This window comes from Antechinus flavipes, chromosome 4 (genome assembly GCF_016432865.1).
Source record: "Antechinus flavipes isolate AdamAnt ecotype Samford, QLD, Australia chromosome 4, AdamAnt_v2, whole genome shotgun sequence".
NCBI classification, from domain to species: Eukaryota; Metazoa; Chordata; class Mammalia; order Dasyuromorphia; family Dasyuridae; genus Antechinus; species Antechinus flavipes.
In genome coordinates this window covers 14853238-14866818 of record NC_067401.1, presented here as the reverse complement: position 1 = coordinate 14866818, position 13581 = coordinate 14853238, and the positions used below count along the sequence as shown (strand labels likewise).

Genomic DNA, 13581 nt, shown 5'->3' with positions numbered 1-13581 from the left:
AAAGGAAACCTCTGCAAATCTTGTTTTTCAGGTGGTTAGAACATCCTCCCAATGGACAATGGAGGATTTATTATTTCTCATCCATCATAGAATATTTTCATTTTATTTTCAGTTCCAACATTGTAAAGCTTTTTCTTAGCACCTCATAGAAGACGACAATAAGAATTCTATAATATGCATCCTCTATATTAATCCATCAGGTCCAAATTACAGCCTATTCCTTAGCACCAACAGGCCTAATTTGTTTTTTCCTCGAATAAATCTTTAGAATGAAAAGATTTGGGGAAAGTCTATAGACAGCTGAACCTCATAAAGTTTCATGATATGAATACATTCTCATTTCAGGTTGCAGAGATCCCAGTTCATCAATCAATTTGTCTGGAGAATTACAAAGTCTGTCTGGACTGAGAGATGCCTGAGTGCTTTGAAGGGGAAGTTTTGGGCACCTGGAGGACTTGACTGCCCCGTGGGGTGAGTCATCATGAAAATAATTTATAAGCTTTTGGCCCTGAAGTTTTCATTAGTGCTGATGGTAAACAGACATCAGGTGGAATCCACCAACTTTCAGAGTGCTTGGGGTATTTACAGTCAAGGTGTGGGTTTAGTAGAAAGAATGCTGGGGTCAGGCGGCAAGAATCACTGAATTTTGGGTAAGGAAAGAATCTGAGGACGCCGTTCAGGCCAGGGATGTCAATGTAACAGGTATATGGAACCCTGCCAAGCTAAAGCGCTTCATCCCTCTCATTTGCTCCTTCTCTGCGTCTCACTCCAACACATGTCCCCATTGGCAGCTTTGGTTTCTCAGAGAAGGAGTCTTCCCTTCTATGCTTATTATCTGTGTGATCTTGGGTAAGTCACAACTTTTCAGGAATCCTGTTATTCCATCTGTAAAATGAGGCAGTTTGACTCCATTCCCTCCAAAGTCTCTTCTAGGTCTAGATCTTCTAGGTCTATGATCCCATGATCAGCAACAATAATTCCTCTAGTTTATAGAGAACATTATATTTTTTAAAGGAATGTGTTCATTAATTCACCCATAAGTGGTTCTTCATAGTTGTTTGGTCATTCGTTTCAACTCTTCATGATCCATTGGGTTTTCTTGGCAAAGGTTCTGGAATGCTTGGCCATTTCCTTTTCCAAATCATTTTACAGATGAGGAAACTGAGGCAAATAGAGTTAAATGACTGCTCCAGGATCACACAGCTATGCGTCTGATGCCAGATTTGAACTCACAGAGATGAGACTTTCTAGATTTCAGGCCTGGCATTCTATCCACTGCAGCACCACCTTGCTGCTCGTTGCTTCTTCAGTGATTTACTTTTATTTTTAGGATGTATACTTTTTCTATTTCCAAAAATGGTCCTGAATAATTTATATAATTATTAAACAGAACTACTGAAAATGGAATATAAATAAAAACGATTTAAGGAGGTAGAGAAATAGATTTTCTCATTCATGCTGTCCATGGATGGGATGTTAGAGGTCATTGAGTCCAATTTTCTTATCAGTAAGATCAGAAAATGAAGGCCTAGAGAGAATAAATGATTTGTTCAAAATCCCAAAGTAAGTAGTCTAGATGACCACTCTTATGAACTTCAAGTCCACGTAATCACCCTGACTCTCCTGTGTGGTGGTGGTAGTCTCAGTAGTAGTAGTAGTTTTTTCTTTCTCAAGGAATAGAAATTGAATTGAGAATGGTGATTTTGTGTGTGTGTGTGTGTGTGTGTGTGTGTGTGTGTGTGTGTGTGTGTATGTGTGTAAGCAGGGTAATAGAATACCTCCCTCTGCTTTCTTTCAGAAAGTTACATTTTTTTTTTTTCATATACTGTTTTTTGACTTTCAGTAATAAGCACGGTTCTCACACTCTTGCTCTCCCGGCGGTGTAATTAAAATTTCGAAGTGATTGACAGAGCAAATACACTGGCTAACAGACTCTTAATAAAAAGTATTGTAATCCTCTGCCACAGTTGATGAGGTGAGAATCTTCATGTCCGAGGTTATTGGATTTTCTAATTCTTTCCCTCTTCCATTGAGAACTGTGAATTCTGGGCTGTATTTTGTTGCAATTTTGAGACACTCTTCAGTGAGTCAATGACTTACAACAATACCCCCTGACATTTACATAGTGTGCTGAGGTTTATAGTGTACCGTACATACATTATCTCATTTGATCTTCGCAGAGACCCTGGGAAGTCAGAACTAGAGCACTTTTTTTTTTTTTTACCTGTGAAGAAAAAGCTTACAGGAAGTTAAGGGATGTGAACATAGTCACATACCGAAGGGAAGATCAAAATAGGGATGGTTTTCAAACCTGGGTCTCTTTTGATTTCTTGGCTACACCCCTTTCCATCATATGTCACTCCATCCTTTTTGTGTTAATGCCTTTTCATTCAGTCCTCACTTAAGCCAAAATGACTTTCTTCCTGTTCCTCCTAGGGAACTCTAGACCTCCCAGTGCTGCTCCTCCTCCTCCTGGAATGGTTCCTTAACTTCTCAGAATTCCTATTTTCCTTCAGAGTTCAGCGTAAGGGTCACTTTTCGCATGAAATCTTTCCTAATATTCTGAGATACTAGTACCTTCCCCTGTTCCTCCTCTTTTCCCCCTTTCTTTCCCCATCTTTTCCCTCAAAATATACTTTTATTTACTTTGTCCATATCTATGTAGTGAATATGAATTAGTTCCATTATCTTGGAGCCAATCTGGCCACATTGAGCTCTTTTGGGAATTCAGAAGTGCCCCTGAAAAGGTTAAGGTTTCTCTTTTTCGTGCCTTAGACTTAAGCTCCTATTCTATATCATATTCCATATGAGCCACCAATAACTAACACTGCAGTTCTGTTGAATAAATAAACATCAATTAAATCTTACAAAGAGATATTTACTTCAAAGACATGAGAAGAACTAAAGTACAAACATCCCTCCTTCCCGCTTCATCTCAGCATCATATTTTCCCTTATACAATCTCGGTCTTTAAGAAAGTGGGTTTAGATTTAATACAATTTTTACTTAGCGATGGTCCCACTAAGTGTGGGTCCTCTTCACTGCCAGGTGAAGCATTTCCTCAGCTCCCTCTGGGCTCTGTGACCCTAATCAAGTCATTTAACCTCTATCTTGGTTTCCTCAACCATAGGAAATAATAGTTGTGAGGATCAAGTGAAATAATATTTCTCAAAATGCTTAGCACATATAAATGTCCATTCCTTCCCTCTTCCCTTCCCTTCCTTTCTCTTTACCCCCACAGAATCAATCCTTAGTCATAAAGAGATTAACATCCAGGTTGCGGCAAAACCCAGCGTCGGCTCTAAACTTTGGGTGCTCTATATTTTTGTCTTTTCAAAACTTACAAGTTTGTAGCTTCCAACTTAATCCCCTCCATTTAAAATAAAAGGACAATTATAAAAGATTGAGGCTTTATATTGAAGAGACCATCTTTAGGATTTAGATGGAGACTAGGTCTAAAGCTTCTTCCCTTCTAGTGCTGACCTTTCAGATACTGTCCAGCAGGAATAAGTCAACCAAAGAGAATTCAATCCAAGAGAAAAGGTCCAACCTTAGTAGAGGTGCTAAAGCTACTTATGCCTTTCTGTTGTTATTTTTGTGGGAGTTAGGGTTAAGTGACTTGTCCAGAGATACATCAGTAGGAAGTGTTAATTGTCTGAGACTGAATTTGAACTTGGATCTTCCTGGATCTCCTGAATTCAGGCCTGGTGCTCTATCCACTGCACCATCCAGCTGCCCCACCACCCAGGGGTCCTCAAACTTTTTAAATAGGGGGCCAGTTCACCGTCCCTCAGACTGTTGGAGGGCCGGACTATAGTAAAAACAAAAATTTTGTTTTGTGGGCCTTTAAATAAAGAAACTTCACAGCCCTGGGTAAGGGGGGTAAACATCCTCAGCTGCTGCATCTGGCCTGTGGGCTGTAGTTTGAGGACCCTTGACTTAACCTTTCTGAAGGAACTGTCAAATTCTGCTTACACAATTATAGCCAATCAATCCACCACACAGCAGGGCAGAACCAGTTATGGGATTTCTATGCATGCTTCTAAATCTGTCCGAGGGACTTGCACAATTCTCATCACATCATCAAGTCTCTCCCAGAAGTAGGCTAGACAGCTTCTTCCATGTGGGGAATTGCCTCAGAGCCATTCTGTTACTCTTACCTAGATACTTGTGGTCTTTCTGAATAGATTAAGTTTCTTGAGAGCAGGGAATGTTTACTTTGTCTTTTTTTCCCAGCATTCAGCACAGGAGGAGTGGGTAGGAAGCACAGTGGATAGAGCACTGGGCCTGGACTCAGAAAGATTTCAGACACTTCCTGACTGTCTGGACAAGTCACTGAACCTCTGCCTGCATAAATCTGAGGAAGAAAAAATTCAGTATCTTTCTCAAGAAAATGCTCTGGGTAACTGGTCCACAGGATCCCAAAAGTCAGATGTGACTGATCGAATGAACACGTTGGTCACAGTGCCTGATAAATGTTTGTTGAATTGAATGAAATGGATTTTACCATTTCCAATTAACCTGATTTTTTTAGGCTGAGATGCATACGATATCATATTCATTCATTCTAGATTAAAACAAAAGCTCTTAGATCCTAACTCTGAAATATGCCCCCACTTCTCCATGACCTATTGCACCAGAACATTGAAGAGACATACAAAACAATTATCTGAAAGGAGAAGATTCTGAATATTTTGCATTTGAATGGACAACTTTTCAAGGTAAATTCTCCTAGGATCCTTAGGGCTATACAAATGTGTCCATGAACTGAGGTTATCCTAGCCTCTTTGAACCTTAATGTGATTGAAGAACATCTTTAGTAAGGTACTCCTTTCCTGATACCGCTCTCCTCAGACAACAATTCTACAGGTGCCTGGATGGAAGTGTGTGATTTCAATTAAATTGCGAAGGGCTCTCTGTAAGCTAATGGCCTTGACATATAGTAAACACTAAATATCTACTAGTTGGCTGATTGTGGTAATAGCACTTTAAGAATTGAGCTTTTTGGGACGAACATGAATCACTTGTTGTTAAAACGCACGTCCTTGAAATACTTGATCTCCAAGAAAAGCAGTTTTTTCAATGTACTTCTGCAATAATGGAATCTCCCAATCCTCCCAGCGGAAACCCATAGTATTGAGATCCCCTTCTCATGTGCAGAGTCACTACTGCTAGACTGCCATCTTTTCTGATCCCAACACTTGTTATTCTGGGGACACTTAATTAGTAACCCAGCTTAGTGTACTCCTCAAATTATACTGTATTTATTCATCTAGATAGTTGTTTATCTGTACTGTTGTATGATTTTATGGATCATGTGGGGCAGAGGATAGAGATTTGATTTGGTTTTATTTTTTTATCTCTAGCTCCTGATGCAAGACTTTGACATACAGTAGGCATTTAATAAATGTTGTTGAAAGGAACTGAATTGTGAATCTCCTTCCCCCAGAGTAACATCCCACAAATAAAGAATAAAAAGAACGATTTGGCAATGTTGACTAATGTTTCAGGCATTAAATATAGCGTCCAACCTCTGAGATTTTCCCTTTTCTGGAGAAAGGAAGGATGCACGTCTTCTCACATTTCTCCTTCTGGGTCATTCTTGGTTATTATCATTTCACGGTTTTCTATCTTGATTTTCCGAGTCATCCCTTAAACAGAAAGACCACCTACTCTTGTGTTGATGACAATCCCTTCTGGCCCGGCATCGTTCGCCAGTTTGATCAGCACGCTCTCTACATCTTTATCTGCGTTGTTGATAAAAATGTGGAACAGATTGGAGCTAAACATAGAACTCACTGGCAGAGGACTAGAACCCTCCTGCCAGGTACACAGCCTTTGCATGCGCTTAGCAAAAGAGGCGAAGCTTGGTGAATGAGTGCTCTGAGTCATATCAGATGTCTGAGATGTCAGCTAGCCGAGGGAGAAGGGAAAAAAATCAACCCGGTGTCCAAGAATCCAGACGACTGTTTTTGCTTTTTCACTCTTTTGGGTTTCTTTTTACCAAGTTGTTTTGCTTCTGTGCAGACCAGGCCCAAGGGAGGCCATCATTCTCTCCTGTTCTTCCTTCCTGCCCCATAGAAGATGCCATCCTTTTCTGTAAGCTTTGGTCCTGTGCTTTCTCTGGAGCCACTGGCTTGACTGCCCTAAAGAAGGGGAAAAAGAGGGGACCCAGGAGTGGGAAGAAAAAAGGGAATAAGTATGTACACAGCATCCATTACGTGCCAGACACTGTACTTTTTCACCCTTTTTTCCCCTTTTTTTGCTGAGGCAATTGGGGTAAAGTGACTTGCTCATGGTCATACAGCCAGGAAGTGTTAAGTGTCTGAGATCACATTTGAACTCATGTCCTACTGACTCCAGGGTGGGGGTCTATCCACTGTGCCCCCTAGCTGCCCTGTACTAACTGCACTGTACTAAGTGCTTTTTAAAGATATTATTTATCGGATGAGACTCTTCTGGTCCCAGCACAAGCCAGTGTGGCTGTCAGTGTCTTAGCCCCACCAAAATTTCCAAGGGAAGGCGCAGACGCAGTGGACGTGAGAATAGGAGGAGGGCTCTTCCCCCACTGCTGTGGTTCTTTCCATAGGTATTGGGGCGTGTTGGACAGCCCAGTCTCAAACCCTGGGAAGGTGACTTTTAAGGAGCTTTACACACATTCTAATATAAAAGATGGGCTCTTGGGTGGCCCTTCAGGGGATAGAATGCCAGGCCTGAAGTCAGGAAGGCTCGTCTCCCTGAGGTCAGATCGGCTCTCAGCCTTCCTAGCTGAGTGACCCTGGACAAGACACTTAACCCATTTGCCTCAGTTTCCTCATCTGTCAAATGAGTGGGAGAAAGAAATGGCCAATCACTCTAGTATCTCTGACAAGAAAGTCCCAAATAGGGTCACAGAGAGTCAAAAGTGATTGAAATACAATAGAACAAGTACATGAGATCAAGATCATAGGGTCACAGAGCTTAGAACTGGAAAGGTCTTTAGAGACATCTAGAAACACCCCCTCTTCTTTTCCCTCCCCCCCGGCCATTCTACAGATAATGAAGCTGGGACCCAGAATGCTGGAAGTGACTTATTTGCTGAAGGTGTAAGGGCAGACCTGGGGTTTGAACCAGATCCTGTACTGGCTCTTTCTTCTCTATCAAATATTATAAATGCTATGTATTACACATCCTGTAATTTAATCAGTAAGTCAGCAGTGCCAGACACTGGGCTAAGAACCGGGGAAACAAAAAGAGACAAAAGCTGGCCCCTTTCTCGAGGAACTAACACTCTAATGGAGAAACAGTATGCAAACGAATATAGACATACAAGCTGTATGGGATACCCTATGTGAGATAAATAGGAAATAATTAACAGAGGGAAGGTGCTAGCTTTAGGAGGGGTTGGTGGCCACATGTTCTTGTCATAGATGAGGTTCTAGTAAGGACTTAAAGGAGTGTGGGGGATTCTTCCTGCTGAATAATTCCAACTGGCATCTTCCGGGCAATTTATAGCCTTAGAGACTTGGTGGGAGGCAGGGGTGACAACTAGAGACACACAGTTAATATGCATCCGACTGGCTTGGAGGCTAGCTCTCCGGCCAAGACATTATCACGCACCTTTTCTCAAGGGCTATGTGTGAGCCTTACTACAGTGGTTAGATGATGCTGAGGGTGCTTCCAGCTCTCACATATTGTGCTTCTATAAATTTGTAACTAAAATCGATATATTTTAATTAGTGATTTAAATTACCCAAGACTTAATACTTTCTCAATCACATTTATACATTCAAACACATGCATGTACAATACCTACATCTGCATATATATACATATCTATCCATGTGTATACACACAGTCATTTGCATCTGAAATATAGTTCTGTATTCTGGGAGGATTTGCCACTTGAAACCGTGATAAAGAACCTTAAATTCAGAGCCTTTCAGAGTTGGAAGGGATTTTAAACCTCCTGTCTAATCTCCCACTGGAAATCTATAAAAATCTCTCTACAACTTGACTAGGCTAAGAGTGTGTGTGTGTGTGTGTGTGTGTGTGTGTATGTGTATGTGTGAAGCATTTGTATAGCACTCTTTTACAAATATCACATCTGATCTTCACAATAATACTGTTGGGAAAATAAGTCCTATTATTATCCCATTTTAGAGTTTAGGAGACTGAGGCAGACAAATGTTAAGTGATTTGTCCAGGATAATATAGCTACTAAGCGTCTGAGGCCAGATTTCAACTCTAGTTTTTCTGACTCTAGGACCAGGTGTCTCGGGTAGGGGTGGGGAGCGAAGTCATTGAGCTTCCATTTGAACACTTGTGGGGATGGAGAACCTGAGACAATCCATTCTATTACTAAAGATCCACCATTATTAGCAAATTTTCCCTGCCGTTGTACTTAACATCCATTGGTCCTGGCTGTGGGATGTATGTCTTGTGACTTTGAAGTTTTGTAGAGAAAATTAATGGACTTGAGGACACAGGTAATATTTTACTATTTCTTCGAGTCGACATTCATGACTTTGGAAAAAGGAAAACTGATTAAGAATGGACTCTTTTGACTGAAGCTGTAGTTTGTAATCAAAGAACAGTTTATCCCCTGGTTTCTTTGGAACTCCTGACTCCTCAACCTCCCCACACCCTCTCATGGGTTCAACAGATAACTAAATGCTTGGGTAACTGATCCTCCAGAGGGAAGGTAATGATTCTCTGAAACTGTATTTACTTACATTCTCCATCTGTACTCCATTTGGGAAAAAACACATTTGTTACAGTTCTGAGAGAGTGACTACATATGAAAATATGGGGTTTTGTTTTTTGACAGATGTAAAAATGGAGAACTGAAATGCAGTTTTGAAAATATTAACTGGCACTTCCCGAGTATATGCCAACATTATAATTGCAGGCAGCCATACAAGGATGTGCAATGTGAATGTGTGTATTAATGGGTAGCAGGTTGGGGGAAATTTCTTGTCATTAATATACATCTCTTTAAACATTAAGCTTTGAATTTATGCAGAATTAGAGCAATGTTAGGCAGGCCTTCCTTTGCTTTTTCAGCCTTATATCCTATATCTTACATCTTCTTCTTCTCTTCCTCCCCTCATCCATGATCTTGTAATTATTTGGCAAATATTTAAATATTTATGTTTATATTTGGACATGTTTACTTTCAAAAGAAGGAAAAATTGTAATATTAGGGATTTAAAAAAAATATTTTATATTTCTAGAGCTTATTACAGTGCCTGGCACATAGAGAGAAGAAAATTAGAATCTGTGATTTTATTGGAAAAGGGAACTTGGATGAGAAAACTTCCTGTCTCAATATACATCAATATTTTGTCTGGACTGGATCATCTTAGAGGGTCGTTCACAACATCGAGAGGACAAGTTATTTGTCTGGGGATAGAGTGAGAGTGAGTCAGAGGCAGGATCGTGAGTCCAAGTCTTCCTCTTTCTGCCTGTTATGTAATGTAGCCTGGATATGGCAGCAACTTAAATGTTATTGGTCCTTTGATGGCCACAATAGCCCTGCCCCTATCCATGCCCAAGGACACAGAAATTCATACTTCTGGAAGTGTTTGAGATTTTTCTGACTTAAGCTCTAGTGTTCTACCCACTGTGCCATCTAGTACTTGGAAACTTATCCAAAGAAGTAATCAGATCTGCCATTCAAATAATCTGCTTTTTAACTTGAGTTCATCAGCTCGTTATACCTGGATGTTCTTGGCCAAGTGACTCATTCTCAGCCCTTTGCAAAGTCTTTGCTAACTGGGGGTGAAATGGGGAGGGACTCCTAGTTGTATCATTTGTATGTGCATAATTGATAATTGATCATGATTGATCCCATTGGAACAAATTAAATCAGATTGGTGCCATGGCAGAGCCTTGTGAGACACCGTGGCTGGGTAATGGAGAGAGAATGCAATCCAACAAAAGAGATTTAGAAGATGTACTCAGACAGATAGGAGAGGGTTATGGGTGAGCAGGGTCATGGAAGCCGAAGGAGAAGGGAATGGGTCATAGGATCACTAGTGGCTTTAAGTACAGCACGGGAGGTTCCATGGGATCCAATATGATAGTCAAACAATCAATTCATTTTCTACAACTTTGGATATGTGGTTCTTCCTTAACAGCAAGGGAACTGAATAATTCAATACTCAAATCTGTTTTTGCATGCTAAATGATCTCCAAAGGCTTTTTGTGCACCACCGAAAGAACTGCCACATTTTTCTTACTTTAAAATGTTAACTTTACAATTTTTATTACTGTCTTTCATTTTGGCCTCGCGTTCATTTCTAAAGATATTCTTCTTCTCCAGTGTCCAGAGAGCCATCCTTGGTGACTAAGAAGAAAACAAGCAAGTTTCTCTCTTAATTTTTGCTATGCATGTCTTCCCCCCTTGACAACCACATCTTCCCATGACATTATCTCCAATTTATCTCATATACGTACACACACACACACACACACACACACACACACACACACATATATATATATTACTACAGTTGCTTTCATGCTGTTTTCCCCTTTAGATGATGAGTTCCTTAAGGACAGGGATTGATTTTGTCTTTGTAGACTCGGTGCGTAACACACTGCTTGGCACATAGTAGGTGTTTAATAAATGATTGCTGATTCCTGTAGTGAATAGTTAATGGACTAATTAATTATTACTACTAGAAAAGGCTTTAGAGATACATCCAGCTCCTTCCTCTAGATGAGAAAATTGAAGAACCAGTCTCATAAGGACTTAGTAACAACAACAATTATAATAGGTAACATTTACCTACTATGTGCTAGGTGCAGTGCTAAGTGCTTTATAATTATCTCATTTGAGTCTCACAACAACCCTGACAGAAGGTATTTTAATTACCCCCCCCCCCCAATTTTGTAAATGAGGAAACCAAGGCAAATGGCAGATAAATGATCCAGAGATCACACAGCTATTAAGTATCCGAGTTCAGATTTGAACTTCTGATTCCAGGTTGAAGACAGAAGGAATGATGGAATGATAAAAAAAGGATTGAGACCTAAGGAATTGGACCTCCAAGCCACCAGAATCTCTCTGAATTGGGGAGTAAAGATAGTCACATGGCAGATTAGATTCAGGAGAAATCCCATGGTTTAGAATAATATTCTGGAAGCTGAAGATTGCATTGGAGTCTCCACTTGCTCAGTGCAGACTTGAGCAGATGATTTCACCACTTAAAATCTCAATTTCCTCATTTTAAAATGTGTCTATACTTGATCTCTAAGGTAACCTCCCATTTTTATGTCTCCAAGCCTAAAGTGGTGGATTAGTGCAGAAATAAATGCTGATTGGTCATCTGTTTACTCAACCAAATTTATAAAGATACCTACTACGTGCTGTCCTGAGGGTGGTGTGACATAGTAGAGAGAGTTCTTGGACTCTAGGTTCAAATTTTGCCTCTGACATGATCTGGGCCCTGAGTGAGCACTGAAATTCTATTTCTTTTCCTTTTTTGAGGATTTGTGTATATGAGGCAATTGAGTTTAAATGACTTGCAGGATCACATAGCTAGGAAGTGTTAAGTGACTAAGGATGGATTTGAACTCGGATTCTCTTGACCTCAGGACTCGTGCTCTATCCACTGTGCCATTGAGTTGCTCCTGAAATTCTATTTCTCAAGCTATTCTTTAGAATTTCTCCAGAAAGAGGCCAAATGACATGGTGGCAAAGCCCTTGCTTTGGAGCCAAAGAATCTGGGTTCAAAACTCTGGTTCTGCTACTCCAGCCAGTGACAGAGAGTAAGCCACTTATCATCTCCAGGCCTCAGTTTCCCCTTCCATTAAGGATGACAGTACTGGACTAAATATCCTCCGAGGTTCCTCCAAATTCTAGATCTATTAATTATAGTTCATCTACTTATTCTAGTTACAGATGGGTTGCTATTCATGTTGCTGAAGGGGCTTTCACTCCTGGGAGTTCCCTATGCTGATAAAGTCACAAATCATTTAATAGATCACCTATGCACAAAAGAATTGTGCGAGTCCCTTGGGAAGATCCACAAGTTAAAGAATTCAAGTGTCTTCCAGTCTGGCAAGAGAGGGAGAGAAAAGGCCCACAGATAAATGTGACACACATTAGTATGTGATAAGTGTGCAAGGAAACTCTTTGCAAGGGTTATCTCCAAGGCACAGAGGAAGTGGTGGATTCTCCCTCTTCTTCTGCTTTTTCCTAAAAGGCCTTTAAATAAAACATCCAGTCATTTGGAGAGCAGTGGTTCAGTGATAACGCCACAGCAGGCACTAAGTATACAATAAATTTCAGGCAATTAGGATGAGAAGGACCAGAGATGGCATGGCGTGGTGCGAGGGTTCTTGGACTTGTTTTAAAAAACATTTTGATAACTGTATTTTGGCATAATTGACTTCTTTTGTAATCTTAAGCATTTTATTTTATACTTGGGAAAACCGATTAAGAGAAGAGGCTCATTGGCTTCTGAAATCTGCCAAATGGGACCACGGCACAAAAAAAGGCTAAGAACCCCTGGGTTAGTGGGTGGAGAGTCCCGCTTCTGATAGCTACGTGACAAGAGATGAGTCTCTTAACTTCTCATTACCTCCAGGAAACTCATTAAGGCCTCATGTCCCAGAGAATAGATAATTTAGAGCAAGTCGTAATGTCAGTGTGGGGACCTATTCCTGCTCCCAGCTCAGCTGATGTCATCAATAAAGTGCTAATGTCTCAATGAGTTCTGAAGCATGAATCCCTGTGTCTCTCTCTCTCTGTGTCTGTTTCTTTGTGTGTGTTCTCTCTCTGTCTCTGTTTCTCTCTGTGATTCTGTCTCTGTGTCTCATTCTTTCTCTGTGTTTCTGTCTCTGTCTCTGTCTCCAAAGAATAATATTGCCTCAATTATTCAATTATAATTGACCATATCCTAGGGTGACAGATAAAGGATATAGTACAGTCATCTTGAAGTGGTCAAAAGCGAAAAGGAGAAGACTTCCTGCAGTTGGAGAACCCAGATTTTCAGCTCTTGGGACGCGGTATCTAGAAAGAAGTTGGTTAGCACAAGAGGAGATGCTCTATTTGGCAGTTGTTGTGTTTTGAAGCTAGTTGAGGGAGCCGAGACATACACGTTTCAGACAAACCTGGATTCAGAGGGACAGCTGAGGGCAGAAGGAGTTTCAGGTAGTGGGACTCCTGGCAGAGAGGAGATGCTCCATCTAGGCTCCTGGCTGTTCCCCACTCCTGTAAAGATCTCCCTTAACCACACTTGACTACTCACCTCCTAGCTTCCTCCAAACCCTAACAAAAGTGTCACCACCTACAGGAAACTTTCCCCAACCTCTCTTAATTCCAGTGCTTTCCCTCTGTTAATTTTCTCCCATTGTGTACTTACTTGCTTGCAGTCTCCACCATTAGATTGCAAAGTCTTTTCCTCCTTTTGTGTCCTTGGTGCACAGTCTAGTGGCTGGGGCTAGTGGATGCTTAATAGAGATTTATTGTTTGATTGCACTTATTAGAGTCGCTGTCCTATAAGGAACAGACCTGGGAAGGCCATCTGAGTAACCTTCTCAGGAGAGACGCTGTGTCTAGGAGAAGCTTCCTGGCCGTTCCCTAGGAGG

General features: G+C 40.8%; 1 long non-coding RNA gene across 2 annotated transcripts in view; it reads left to right on the top strand.

The window, feature by feature from the left end:
• The window catches only part of LOC127558633 (uncharacterized), a 65275-nt gene extending 64763 nt beyond the window's left edge, over window positions 1–512 (top strand). For both annotated transcript variants that reach the window (XR_007952950.1, XR_007952949.1), the window contains exon 3: window positions 346–512. This is a non-coding gene — a long non-coding RNA (uncharacterized LOC127558633). The remainder of the gene's footprint in view (window positions 1–345) is intronic.
• Window positions 513–13581: the final 13069 nt, after the last annotated feature.